This window comes from Mytilus californianus, unplaced genomic scaffold (assembly GCF_021869535.1).
Source record: "Mytilus californianus isolate M0D057914Y unplaced genomic scaffold, xbMytCali1.0.p SCAF_4, whole genome shotgun sequence".
Lineage (NCBI taxonomy): Eukaryota > Metazoa > Mollusca > Bivalvia > Mytilida > Mytilidae > Mytilus > Mytilus californianus.
Genome location: NW_026262690.1, coordinates 17,195,826 through 17,211,988, shown reverse-complemented (window position 1 = coordinate 17,211,988; position 16,163 = coordinate 17,195,826).

Here is a 16,163-nt window from a genome sequence, read left to right as displayed (position 1 = left end):
ATCTTTTTGCTGATCAATCGAAAATAAGGAATAAGATTGTCTGCATATCGTCTTAAATGCATTAGAGAAGTAGATTCCACCACTACATTTCGTGCAATACAATATTTATCAACTGTCGACAGTTAAATTTTAAATATGTAAAACGCTCGGCAAGCCTCGCGTTTTAAATTTGAAAATTTAACTGTCTCGAGTGGATAAATATCGTATCACGCTCTTATGCAGTGGTAGAATCTATCTATAACTGTTCGATATCATACACCAGAAATCTCAGCAACATTTTGCGATACAACAAAATAGCGTTAAAAATAAATTAGGCGGAAGAAAGGAAAGAATTACCAGAACAAAATCAAAGGGTATTTCCACCGGAAAGTGGAAGAACCTAATGAATACCAAAAGATAGCAAGGTATGTCAACTAAGATGAAGGTAAATTTTGACTGCCACTGGAAAATTGGGATACATTGTATGTTGAAGAGACCGAAATTTTGTCTTGCAACATGCAACCTGTGGAACCCTCATTGAATTGTTGCAGGGGGCTTTGAACGTCTCCCTATACGAATCATCGAGTTGAATGTCCTTATTCCGACCGGACGTGTCTGTGAAGTTATACATCCCAAAAATTAAAACGGACGTTCTATTTTAGGAAGAGTTTTTATGTTGAAAGGGAAGGTCCATGAATTATCTTTTTTATACCCAGTCGACCCTTGGGTGACTGAGCATTTGGCATGTCTTGCAGCAGTATAACGTTGCTTGTGAGGACTTGTATCTAATTCGGTTATCTAGTATAGTAGAAGAATATCAACAATTGTTTAGATAAACATAGTTTATGTGGAGTAAGAGTAATTACCGCACTTGTACGTAAACACATACTTCACTTAGTGTAATATACCATCGGGAAATACAGACTAAGTTACATCGCATAGAAACGTAAACACATACTTCACCTAGTGAAAGATACCATCGGGACATACAGACTAACTTACATCGTATAGAGACGTAAACACATACTTCACCTAGTGAAAGATACCATCGGGACATACAGACTAACTTACATCGTATAGAGACGTAAACACATACTTCACCTAGTGAAAGATACCATCGGGACATACAGACTAACTTACATCGTATAGAGACGTAAACACATACTTCCCCTAGTGAAAGATACCATCGGGACATACAGACTAACTTACATCGTATAGAGACGTAAACACATACTTCACCTAGCGAAAGATACCATCGGGACATACAAACTAACTTACATCGTATAGAGACGTAAACACATACTTCACCTAGTGAAAGATACCATCGGGACATACAGACTAACTTACATCGTATAGAGACGTAAACACATACTTCACCTGGTGAAAGATACCATCGGGACATACAGACTAGCATACATCGTATAGAGACGTAAACACATACTTCACCTAGTGAAAGATACCATCGGGACATACAGACTAACTTACATCGTATAGAGACGTAAACACATACTTCACCTAGTGAAAGATACCATCGGGACATACAGACTAGCATACATCGTATAAAGACGTAAACACATACTTCACCTAGTGAAAGATACCATCGGGACATACAGACTAGCATACATCGCATAGGGACATATACTTTACCTAGTGAACGACACTTTCGGAAAATACAGACTAACGGACATCGCCTAGGGACGTAAACACATACTTCACTTAATGAAAGATATGATCGAGTAGTAATTATTTTACAGCATTTTTGTGTTCATTGTTATTATAACAACGACATTTTCAAATGATATTTAGGACATTGACTATTCTATAATCTAGTTTCAAAATTCGTTATTAGTGATCATTTCATTTAGGTTTTAATTTTATTTTTTAAATCAATTTTTTTTAAGGCACAGTGAAGCAATAAACAGATGATTGACATTAGCGTGTTTTGTACTCTATGTTTAAGGATTTAAACTTCTTAATGTAGAAAGAAGTATTGACTGAAATGTCGAGGAATGACTTAATGTGTTTTTACTGGATTAGTTCCTTGTGGTTGACAGTTCGACATTATGCTGCAGAATAAAACATTAAGGGACAGAATGTATATGAAATTGAGATACAATTAAATGAAATAAAAAATATATATATATCAGTTCCCTCATCCTTTCAATCGAATAGATTTGTTTATGTACACGCTTGTCAGAGTTTCTATAAGTTGACAGTTCCTCTTTCATATTAAACATTTTCGTGGTGTCTACGTTTCTTCATGGATGTCTTATTATTAAGTATAGAAAAACTATTCCAGAAATTGAAATGTTGGAAAATATTCAACGAGTGACCTAACAACACATTAATTCACAAATGCGCGTAGCGAATAAGTGATTTAACACTGTTGTTCGGTGAGGAGTAACCGTTATTTGATTTCTTTGATTTGAGGAATAACAGTACCGTATTTGATGTGTGGCAAACGCCAACTGTGGATTTGACGGTGTCAACTCTTCAGATACGGTACTGTTACTCCTATTGTAATGCAGTACTTCTAAACGCTTGAAATAATACATTTAAAATATATTGGAAACGTAAAACAACGATTGCGCAACGTTATTGCAAGTGACTCCGAACTTCGATAGTGGAATTGACGGAAGACGTCATCAAACCAAAAAGTGGAGTTCCATGTCACATTGCATTAGAACAGTTATTCTTTGTATTAGATGAATTGCTAATGCAAATAAAGAAGAAAATGGAAGGTACCAAATCCCTTTTCTACGCGTTCTCATTCTATAACGGTTTTTGTAACATGTTCATACATATTGTTCGAAATAATTGCATGTTCTTGCAATCAAAATATTTTAAAAAGGTATTTATATATTTTGTATATTGTAATTACTTCGTTATCTACTACAAGCTGTCGAACCTCTTTTTGCTAAGCGACGTTTGACTTGTAAATCAAAGAATAAGCCCAGAGGAGTAGTGCCGTTACTACTTTTATGATTATTATAATAGACGCGAAGAGAATAGACAGAAAATACGTGATGTAGAATGTAGGGGGAAAATGTGCGTCCAGTAAAATAGTTTTTGAAACTATTAACCGGTCAATAGTCTTTTTCAGACAATTTCGTAAAAATTGTAAAAAGAAAATACATACTGAGGTACAATAAATCAAACTATAACAAAAAATCCAGTTCCTTTTCTATGTAATAATTAATAATTAAATTGGTGCATACATGAAATGTCTGTCCTTACTGTTACAGACACAGAAACCGCGAAATTGTTCCTCCTCAGAATATGGCTATTCTATGATAATTTCAAAAGCACGCAGTGTTGAACAATTACAGACGCTATGTTTCCTGTAAACTTGTACAGAAAGCAATTTGAAGAGAATTAGTAAGAATAATTATGTAAGTGCTCTTTTAGCTCGTCTATGATATAACTAGCAAATTAATTAATGAAAACAATGTGATACTTGTCAAAAGTGCAATTACATTTTGTGAACCTAGACAAAAACTATATCACTGCTAAAAGGAGAGTACTTATTTCACAACAGCATCCACCATATAACTGTTTATCATGTTACTATGAATAAAGTACCACGATATACTACATGTATAATGGTTTGAAACTTCTTCAAATAGAGTATACATATATCAAAGTATTTACACAGAATGAGATGTTTGATTATCTTAACTCTGTTAAAGGTTACAACATCTTTGGCATCACAATTCAGTACACACAATGTGTAATGTTGCTGATTGGTAACACGATATACAATAAAAGTAGCAGGATAGAAAGTAAAATAATATAAGAACCACTTTAGATATACCGCGCTGAAGAACATCCTTTATTCATTTTTTATTTTTAAAATTTAATAATAAATAATGGAATAGTTCATTATTCATTACTCGAATATTATGTATCGAAAATATATCTAATAATGAATACAAAATACCTTAAAAGTACTCACTGAACAGATACGATTGATAGTACAGAATTACGAAATGTTGAAAGGAACGAACTTCGCATATAATTATGCGTTTTTAAAATTAAAAACTGTACCATGATCATTGAAAAAATAACTAACATTCAAACGTTAAATATATACGTTACCACTCTAAATACAAACATAGTCATGACGATATCAATGTGTTTGACAATTGATCAATATTATGTTATAAATACCATTCCTATATCAAAATGTTACATATTTCCACGTATTTGGAGGTTTCTATGCACAGGTGCTTGTTTCTATCGATGGGAAGGTCGACTATCAATATATAATAGATATTATAAAATTAAATTCTATCATATACGGATAGTCGACCTTCCCATGGATAGAAACAAGTGATTGTCCTTTTATGTACGTTTTTTTTTTTATATTTCTGATAAAAATAAAGAAAATTAGCAACAGTAAGTGATAACAATTATTAGTCTTTGTTTCAAATAAACAAATACTGGGCACGAGTAAAGTTTTATCCTGTCCAGTACTGGTGAAAATTTCACATAACATTTCATTGCATATAAGATAATAACCATCACCGGAAGTAAACCAATCAAATTTCCCCCCTTTTTTTCCTGTTTACAGGCTCTAGTAACCATGTCACCTCAAGTTTCCAAAATATTCTATAGAAACACCAAATAAAAAAAGAATGGTGCTTTGACACACCCAAGATATATGTTTATGACTCAGATTATTTTTCTGCAATGAAATGCAGGGTTAATTTCCTACCAATGTCAAATTCAACGGAATATTTTTTTTTACCCCTTTTCGTATGAAACCGGAAGTGACGTACTATCATTTGGTGGTATTACACCTGAACTGATATGCGCATACTGACCTAATTCCATAGTGCAAGCAGACAGAACACATCAATCTGTTGAAAGAATAACATGTTTTACACTTACAGAAATTTAGTTTTCCCCATCTATTTTATTGTATACATTTGGTCTAAGAGTACATAGTTGATCCATAGAAAGTCACGTCCACATTGTAACGAAGTAAGTTCTTTGGATTGTCAAGTGGCCAATGTTATACAAAACTAAATTTAAATATAAATTTAATAAACAAAACTAAAGTATTTAAGTAAATTCAACATGTGCATAAATGAAGTAATGAGATGAATAAACACAAATGTAACAAAATAAATACACACGAAACAGAACTAAATATAATGTTATGAAATAAACAAAATGAAAATACGATTTCAGTCTGCACACCACCATCAACTCTGCACACTTCCCGGTAATGTTGAACGTTGCACGTTCTGCAGTATAAATTTTAGGTTGTTCCCCTTAGATTTCTTTTAATATTAAACGGACCGAAAATAAATATTTGCACACATTTTTTGTTGATTCTAAATTGACGAAAAGAACACTAGATTAAATAATTTTACTGCAATGAATAAATTCAATGAGCCACGATGACTTGAAACTGTATGATACTGCCCGGACTGCTCGATTCCTTTGACATATTTTAACGGACTTTTTATATATTTCTAACTGATATTATTCACTGACTCCAAACGTTGTAATTTTTATCAGCAACCATCAAGTTGATACTATATAACCAATGGCACCATTTGTATCTCTATCACCATTATCACCGACCAGTCGACGATATTTAATACGTGCTATACGCACACCAAAACCGGACCTAAAAACCCCTGCAAAATAAATATTGAACCCAAAAATTACTTACTTTATCTATACATTTGCATAATATAGCAATTATTCGGATATTCTGGACCGCAAGCAAGAAATATCATATCGACAGCAAAATAGACCTCAATGTAATATATAAATAAGTATAAATGTCTTACCTGAGTGTTGTAATAATAAGCCTTGGGATATCCATGTCCTGAATTGACAATTCTAATACCCAACCACAGGGGTTTGTTACAAGTTGCCGGGTTTACTATCCATACGAATCCTAAAAAAATCACAAGGGAGGAAGCTCATTTGCGACGTTGCTTCGAATTATTGTTTCAAAATTTTTCTAAGACTTTCACTAACTTTGTGACCTGAATAAATCTATTCCCACTTGATTTATCTCTTCAATGACATATATGTATTCCCTTAAATAACCTCTATAACCATTTAATCCTTGAAGTGAACTTGACATTTCTGAAATAAAATCCATCGACGCCCTACATTTGAAAATGAAAGTACGAAAGCGACGCCTGGCGGAAAATATATTTTCGACACTCTCGCGAGTTTGCCATAATTTGAAAAACATACACAGTGTGAACCTAATAGAGATAATTTGGAGGGAAATAATTCCCGCCATTTTTTACATTAATGAAATCTAAATTACCGCAGATTTCCGAAAAACATAACAATTATGGTAAACTCCCGAGAGTGCCGAAAAGATATTTTCCGCCAGGCGTCGCTTTAGTACTTTCATTTTCAAATGTAGGGCGTCGATGGATTCTATTTCAGAAATGTCAAGTTCATTTTAAGGATTACAATGTTTATAGAGGTTACTTAAGGGAATACATATATGTCATTGAAGAGATAAATCAATTTGGAACAGATTTATTCAGGTCACAAAGTTAGTGAAAGTCTTAGAAAAATTTTGAAACAATAATTCGAAGCAACGTCGCAAATGAGCTTCCATCCTTGTGATTTTTTGGGGGTTCGTATGGATAGTAAACCCGGCAAATTGTAATAAATCCCTGTGTCTAAACTCAGCACAAGCGTGTGCTTTACTCAATGGCCATGTGTCGACTGATTTTAAACTCACCTGTGAAATCTCAATAGGTGCCTAATCACGTGATACACATGAAAGGTCTGCTTGACTATATAGTCCGGTGTTATTGAAAATAAGCCCTAACATAAAATATAGTCCTATGTGAAATAGATATATATATAAATAAATAACTGAAGTTTTTTACACACGTGTTGTACTGAGTAAGCATGTTTCTCTGTGTTGAACGTTAAGGTGACACGAAACGTACTTTCTTCACTTTAAACTTTTATCTGTGTTGGTGGTAATTTATCAAAAATTGACGATGCACACAATATCATTGTTCTTACAGCACGTGGGTATATCTAGAAAATAAAAATATCAAGACAAAAATACAACAAATAATCTCGTGTGATTTATGTTTTTTTTTCCAGTTGAATTATTTAACAAGATTTTTATTTTCAGATCGGAAATTTCCTTTTCCTGAGTGTACCATCTGCACCCAAGCTGGAAAGCGTAAATTCTGAAAAAAAATATTTTATTAATTTTGTGTGTCCTAAGCGCTTATCACTAGAAACATCAAACTCCCAAAAATCTTATATACATGAGGAGTTAATTGTATGTGACTTCTAATGGGACCTAAAAAAAAAAATAGCAAATCCATCCATGGCAAAATTGCCGGAAGGAGTTGAAACCTTTGTTTCTTAATATTTATTTTTTAACTGATCAAGGGAGACTTTAAGAAATTTTGAACTAACGTCGGTATACTTTCTTCATATTCACCTTTCAAGATTGTTTTCAGATTAAGCGCCACAAGATGAAAAGATAATCATTGTTTTCTTTGTTTGCAATATACTTTTACAAGTCCACTGTGTATAGTAAGCTGTTTGCACTTTATGTTGAAATAAGGATTGTCAAACGAATAATATTACCGTTATGTTATGTACAATTATATTGTCGATTATTAGTTTTAGTAGCATAAAAACCTTTGCGAAGTTGGGAAGCGAATCGTAGACCCGGGGGCGAGTAGGTTATTCGAAGTAAATTTCATTGCTAGTTTCTGTAATGATTCGTTAACAAAGAGCTTACATGTAAATCTCGATATGAAGAGACTAATTACACTTCCTGTACTGTTTTATTGTCTTTCGGCATCCATCATTGAATCGTAAGACTAGACTAGAACAGAAGTGCTGAATGACACGATACAATACTTCAGATATAATTTGAGAATTGGATTTGTACTTTGTGTATACTTTACATGAATATTACGGATTATGGTAAATGAAGACGTCAATAATATACCTTTAAATAAACAGCTTAATGTGAAGAAAAGGAAACGTGTGGTATATATTAGAGATACACCAACAACTGACATAACAAACAAGATATTTTAATTTGAAATTCAAATGCAAATAGATACAAGATAAATCAAGACTATAAGAGTGCCATTTAGTATAAAATCGACATCGAAATTGATGAATTTCACAGAACGAACTGAAACAAAAGGACACTACATCACCTTGAAATATTATATAGAAGTCAGATATAGACATTGTTTACGATGAGTGTCGCTCACATTTTGTTCGTAACTGGTATAAGTACATTTACACAGATTGTAAATCTATTCTATCTACCTACCTTTTATGCCGAAGAAGAAAAACATTTCCTAGTCATTGTATTCATACATTTTCTTAGGTTTAAGCATTTGTTATCGATATAGAATTGCAAAATTGGATAGAAAGAATGACAAATTCTAATATTTGTTCTTAGACGACCCTCGATTGTTCTAGATTTAAGTCAAAATATGAGATATAGTCAACTTGTGGTGCTTTGTCTTTATGTTTTTATGTCAGTTGTTTTTTTTTTCTGTTGCTCCGCATTGATCATTTGAGCTAGGCCAATTACAAATGTTTTGCAGTTTACATGTTTTCCGTAAACTGTTTTGTTATGAGTTAAGCCGTTGCTTTTCTCATTTGAATTGTTCATGATTGTCTTGCATGACATTAAAGTTATCAAATTTGGATCCATGTGTATGCGTAATTATACTTTGATAAGACAACGAGAAGACCAATTTCATTGACTAATGCAACCCTAAAAACATTCATACACAAGTAACGATAATTTGCATTATATTTTTTTAACACTGTACAAAATCGAACAGATTTACGAAAATAGTCGTTTTAGGATTATACATGCTAACATGTACATTTCTAAATATATATTTCCATACTGCAGCTAGAACACTCCCTGTTGGCTTTATCTACCAAAGACAGTAATAAATGATGTTTCGTGCAATGTCGAATTCATTTTACGTTACTTTTCTTCACAATTGGGAATTGAAATACGTTTATATTTTTGTGTTCGACTTTTTATAACGATAATTGTAGTCATTTTCAGCTCAGTATAAAAACAATATTAGGTCAATGTCAGAAACATATCAACTTTTTTGTATTTGGCACGAAATATTTGATGGGCTCAGTAAACCTCGCCCTTCCTCAGTTTCTAAGCCTCATACAAACAATTGATATTTTTTCTGACATTGACCTAATATTTTATATATATTTGTATACTAGTATAAAGAGGCGCACATACTCATCGGCAATTTTCGTAGGGCATGTCAATGGCTAATAAGTTGGCGTCCAGTGTCCAGACTATTGAATCAAGAGTTTACAATGGTGAAGATTGTCCAGACTATTGAATCAAGAGTTTACAATGGTGAAGATGAAATAATTCCTTCAAAAGTTTTACCGACGCCACATAATTTAGTTTGTCGTTTTTGAATATCTGTGTTACAGATGTACAAGAATGTGCTCGAATTATCGTAGCCATCATCACGTCCTTTTTTGTAGATTATGTAACAACTGAATGCAACTTATCAGCGAATGTTAACTTGCCATCTGCTTGTTATTCCGAACCACCTGACATCAACTCCAGTTTTGTGTGTTTGGGTTAATCTGTCTTTTTTTAGTCGGGTTTCTGTTCAGTGTTTAGTAGACCGTTGATCGTTTGTGCTTCGATTTCAAGCATTGTTTATTGTTTCTACTGTACTTTTTATAATATGAATAAGAATATCAGGTATGATTTCCAACTAAACATCTTTCAACCAGAGACCAAATGGTGTAACAATTAGTAACTATAGGTCATCGTGGGGTCTTCAACAACGAGCATAATCCATACCGCATAGCAAGCTATAAAAGACCCCGTCATGACAAATGTAAAGCAAATCAAACGAGAAAACTAACGGCCTGAATTATTTACAAAACAATAAAAGAAAAAAAGCATAGGATATACATCAACAAACGACAACTACAGAATTAGAGACTTGGAATAAGCACATACAGAATTCTGCGTGGTTCAACACGTGTGCAGTGTCCCAACCCTCCCCTAACACGGGACATTGATGTAACAGCACAACTTACGTGTAAAATCAAACCTTACAAATCAGTGGCACAACCCTCCCCTAACCCGGGACATTGATGTAACAGCACAACTTACGTGTAAAATCAAACCTTACAAATCAGTGGCACAACCCTCCCCTAACCCGGGACAGTGATGTAACAGCACAACTTACGTGTAAAAACAAACCTTACAAAACATTGGCCCAACCCTCCCCTAACCCGGGACAGTGACGTAACAGCACAACTTACGTGTAAAAACAAACCTTACAAATCAGTGGCACAACCCTCCCCTAACCCGGGACAGTGATGTAACAGCACAACTTACGTGTAAAATCAAACCTTACAAATCAGTGGCACAACCTTCCCCTAACCCGGGACAGTGATGTAACAGAACAACTTACGTGTAAACACAAACCTTACAAAATTAGTGGCCCAACCCTCCCGTAACCCGGGACATTGATGTAACAGCACAACTTTCGTGTAAAATCAAACCTTACAAATCAGTGGCACAACCCTCCCCTAACCCGGGACAGTGATGTAACAGCACAACTAACGTGTAAAAACAAACCTTACAAATCATTGGCCCAACCCTCCCGTAACCCGGGACATTGATGTAACAGCACAACTTACGTGTAAAAACAAACTTTACAAATCAGTTGAAAAGGCTGTTATAGCTTAATATGCAGTGAGGATTTTTCTCATCGTACGTATCTGCCGTACGATGACCTATCATTGCTATCTTCTACGTCATTTGTTCTCTGATGGAAAGTTGGCAAAAAATTACTTTTTTATTGAAAAATTTCGAATACCGAACCGGAAGTAGTGACCGGTTGTATATTGAATATCGAATAATGAACCGGCCGGTGATCTTTGATCATGATTTAATGTTTATAATTGTTTCCGTTAAAATAATATATAGTTAGGTCACCAAATTCGTTTTACCTTTTTAGTCAGTTTAAATTTTTGAGTTAAGAAAAATAATACAATATCGTGGGACAAAATTGTATCTTTGGTAATGATAGACAATAGACAATACTTTATTATCAAACCTCATACATTTGTGTACAAGAGGACATAATATAAACAAGTCTAAATTGAAAACAACGTTCAAACCTATGATTGCGTTGGATAAAAACCGCAATTTTTATACGTGTACATGCAAAACAAATTTCTTGGTAGAGGAGTCTAAATACAGCACAAACAACATTTTCCAAAAGACCAAATGAGTGAAAAAGTATATTTTAACAAAACGCATTTGACTAGCAGGTCGAACAACTGATGTTCTTAAACCCTGCTGACTGCCATTGGCGATTGCCATATAAACGGATCACAAGATGTAACAAAATAGATCTTATTATTAATCTATTACCAAACAGAAAACAATAAACTTGCAGAAAAGATGGTATACCTCAAACATGAGGTGCAAAAATTTGTACACCATATCCGGATTTCGACAATTAATGTCTCTTCAGTGATGTTAGGAATCGAAACGGTATTTGGAAGACCATATAATTTACCTCAATTTAGGATTGACTCTTGAATTTTGAAAGAGTCAAAATAGGATGAACAGATCCCAACCCTCCCCTAACACGGGACATTGATGTAACAGCACAACTTACGTGTAAAATCAAACCTTACAAATCAGTGGCACAACCCTCCCCTAACCCGGGACAGTGATGTAACAGCACAACTTACGTGTAAAAACAAACCTTACAAATCAGTGGCACAACCCTCCCCTAACCCGGGATAGTGATGTAACAGCACAACTTACGTGTAAAAACAAACCTTACAAATCATTGGCCCAACCCTCCCCTAACCCGGGACAGTGACGTAACAGCACAACTTACGTGTAAAAACAAACCTTACAAATCAGTGGCACAACCCTCCCCTAACCCGGGACAGTGATGTAACAGCACAACTTACGTGTAAAATCAAACCTTTCAAATCAGTGGCACAACCTTCCCCTAACCCGGGACAGTGATGTAACAGAACAACTTACGTGTAAACACAAACCTTACAAAATTAGTGGCCCAACCCTCCCGTAACCCGGGACATTGATGTAACAGCACAACTTTCGTGTAAAATCAAACCTTACAAATCAGTGGCACAACCCTCCCCTAACCCGGGACAGTGATGTAACAGCACAACTTACGTGTAAAAACAAACCTTACAAATCATTGGCCCAACCCTCCCGTAACCCGGGACATTGATGTAACAGCACAACTTACGTGTAAAAACAAACTTTACAAATCAGTTGAAAAGGCTGTTATAGCTTAATATGCAGTGAGGATTTTTCTCATCGTACGTATCTGCCGTACGATGACCTATCATTGCTATCTTCTACGTCATTTGTTCTCTGATGGAAAGTTGGCAAAAAATTACTTTTTTATTGAAAAATTTCGAATACCGAACCGGAAGTAGTGACCGGTTGTATATTGAATATCGAATAATGAACCGGCCGGTGATCTTTGATCATGATTTAATGTTTATAATTGTTTCCGTTAAAATAATATATAGTTAGGTCACCAAATTCGTTTTACCTTTTTAGTCAGTTTAAATTTTTGAGTTAAGAAAAATAATACAATATCGTGGGACAAAATTGTATCTTTGGTAATGATAGACAATAGACAATACTTTATTATCAAACCTCATACATTTGTGTACAAGAGGACATAATATAAACAAGTCTAAATTGAAAACAACGTTCAAACCTATGATTGCGTTGGATAAAAACCGCAATTTTTATACGTGTACATGCAAAACAAATTTCTTGGTAGGGGAGTATAAATACAGCACAAACAACATTTTCCAAAAGACCAAATGAGTGAAAAAGTATATTTTAACAAAACGCATCTGACTAGCAGATCGAACAACTGATGTTCTTAAACCCTGGTGACTGCCATTGGCGATTGTCAAATAAACGGATCACTAGATGTAACAAAATAGATCTTATTATTAATCTATTACCAAACAGAAAACAATAAACTTGCGGAAAAGATGGTATACCGCAAACATGAGGTGCAAAAATTTGTACACCATATCCGGATTTCGACAATTAATGTCTCTTCAGTGATGTTAGGACTCGAAACGGTATTTGGAAGACCATATAATTTACCTCAATTTAGGATTGACTCTTGAATGTTGAAAGAGTCAAAATAGGATGAACGGATCATATAAACCCGAAGGCAAATATAATACAAGCCCAAACGAAAAAATATAAACAAGTCTAAATTAAAAACAACGTTCAAACCTATGATTGCGTTGGATAAAAACCGCAATGTTTATACGTATTGCTAAGTTTTTTTTGTAAAGTTCAACATGACTAAATATCAAAAGTCGTCTTAATTTGTATTCCCTTTGATATGCAGTATGATATTGTGGTATTTATTTATTTCTAAGGTTTTTTTTTTATAATGTAGAAACAAATACTTAACTCCTGCTCCATGATAAACATTGCTGTGCCATATTAGCCTCGTAAAACTTTGACTTCAATAAAAAATTGTTAATTAATCTTATCGGATAAAAAGTCATCTATCAACAACAAATACAATTTTTAGAGATCATTTGTTTTGATCGATGATGATATTGAGTTTTTTGTATTCATTAATTTCCCTTAAAATATAACAGCTACATTCAGATATTATCTTGCTTGAGATATATATCTAAAATACATGATACAATTTCTCAAATGAGAACTAATGTTTTGGTGCATATTTTGACACTGACTTAAATGAAATCATTATTACATGTACCTAAGTAAACCTATGTTTGTTTTACGTTGAAAAAGTTTTTTCAGATTATATACAGTAGTAAAGTTTGTTCCTGATCTGTTACGTCAATACGATGACGATATATGATATATTTATGAGATATTATTAGCAAAATGTATATAAAAGAGATTATTTCTGAAACGGTTTGTGTAAATATAATGATGGATTACAGAAGAAAAAAGATTTTAATAGCTGGTTGAGCAACGAAACTTTTTTAACAGCTTAAGGAATATAAGTGTAAATTTTCTTGAATGTTAAACGGTTATTATTTGTCTTGCAATTCTTATATGGAAAATGAATAAAAACAACACTTTAATTCCTATAATAAATATATCAAACAAAGAATTTAAATGGCACTAGTAAATAGATTTTTAAGTAAAACACTCAGGACTGTGAAAAACCTTTTAGCTTTTCGTCTTATATAGTATTGTTATTTCCTTTAAGTCTGTAGAGTTCACACATGACATTTGGAAAGAGGTAGAATTCAAACATCCCTCTATTAGTTCTATAATAGCATGACACAGATTTCTGAGAACCCAAAACCAATTCCTCTCAAAACATTTTATGTTAGACATCAAACATTTGGGAAGTCAGTTACATCAAACAATTTCAGGATCAAAACGCAGCAACTGAAATATAACATCCAAACTAATCAAAATTTGAATGCGAGACTTGTAACTTTATCTTTAATCTGATGACATACTACTTGCTTGTTTTTTGTAAACTTAACAGTGGAGAGTTACTATTAAAATCGTGCCAATAGTAAAGTACTACTATTAAAGTCAATAGTAAGGTACTACTTTTAAAATCATGCCAACAGTAAGGTACTACTATTACAATAATGCCAATAGTAAGGTACTACTATTAAAATCATGCCAATGGTAAGGTACTACTATTAAAATAATGCCAATAGTAAGGTACTACTATTACAATCATATCAGTGGTAAGGTATTACTATTACAATCATGTCAATGGTAAGGTACTACTATTAAAATCATGCCAATGGTAAGGTACTACTATTAAAATCATGCCAACAGTAAGGTACTACTATTAAAATCATGCCAATGGTAAGGTACTACTATTAAAATAATGCCAATAGTAAGGTACTACTATTACAATCATATCAGTGGTAAGGTATTACTATTACAATCATGTCAATGGTAAGGTACTACTATTAAAATCATGCCAATGGTAAGGTACTACTATAAAAACCATGCCAATAGTAAGGTACTACTATTTAAATCATGCCAATGGTAAGGTACTACTATTAAAATCATGCCAACAGTAAGGTACTACTATTTAAATCATGCCAACAGTAAGGTACTACTATTACAATAATGCCAATAGTAAGGTACTACTATTACAATCATATCAGTGGTAAGGTATTACTATTACAATCATGTCAATGGTAAGGTACTACTATTAAAATCATGCCAATGGTAAGGTACTACTATTAAAATCATGCCAATAGTAAGGTACTACTATTTAAATCATGCCAATGGTAAGGTACTACTATTAAAATCATGCCAACAGTAAGGTACTACTATTAAAATCATGCCAACAGTAAGGTACTACTATTTAAATCATGCCAATGGTAAGGTACTACTATTAAAATCATGCCAATAGTAAGGTACTACTATTACAATCATATCAGTGGTAAGGTATTACTATTACAATCATGTCAATGGTAAGGTACTACTATTAAAATCATGCCAATGGTAAGGTACTACTATTAAAATCATGCCAATAGTAAGGTACTACTATTTAAATCATGCCAATGGTAAGGTACTACTATTAAAATCATGCCAACAGTAAGGTACTACTATTTAAATCATGCCAATGGTAAGGTACTACTATTAAAATCATGCCAACAGTAAGGTACTACTATTAAAATCATGCCAATGGTAAGGTACTACTATTAAAATCATGCCAATGGTAAGGTACTACTATTAAAATCATGCCAACAGTAAGGTACTACTATTAAAATCATGCCAATGGTAAGGTACTACTATTTAAATAATGCCAATAGTAAGGTACTACTATTAAAATCATGCCAACAGTAAGGTACTACTATTACAATCATATCAGTGGTAAGGTATTACTATTACAATCATGTCAATGGTAAGGTACTACTATTACAATCATGCCAATAGTAAGGTACTACTATTAAAATCATGCGAATGGTAAGGTACTACATTTAAAATCATGACAATAGTAAGGTACTACCATAAAAATCATGCGAATGGTAGGGTACTAATATTATACGCATGCCAATGGTAAGGTACTTACTACAAACTGCTCAAAGTCTGAAAAGACCATATTTTATGCTCGAGCACAGATTTT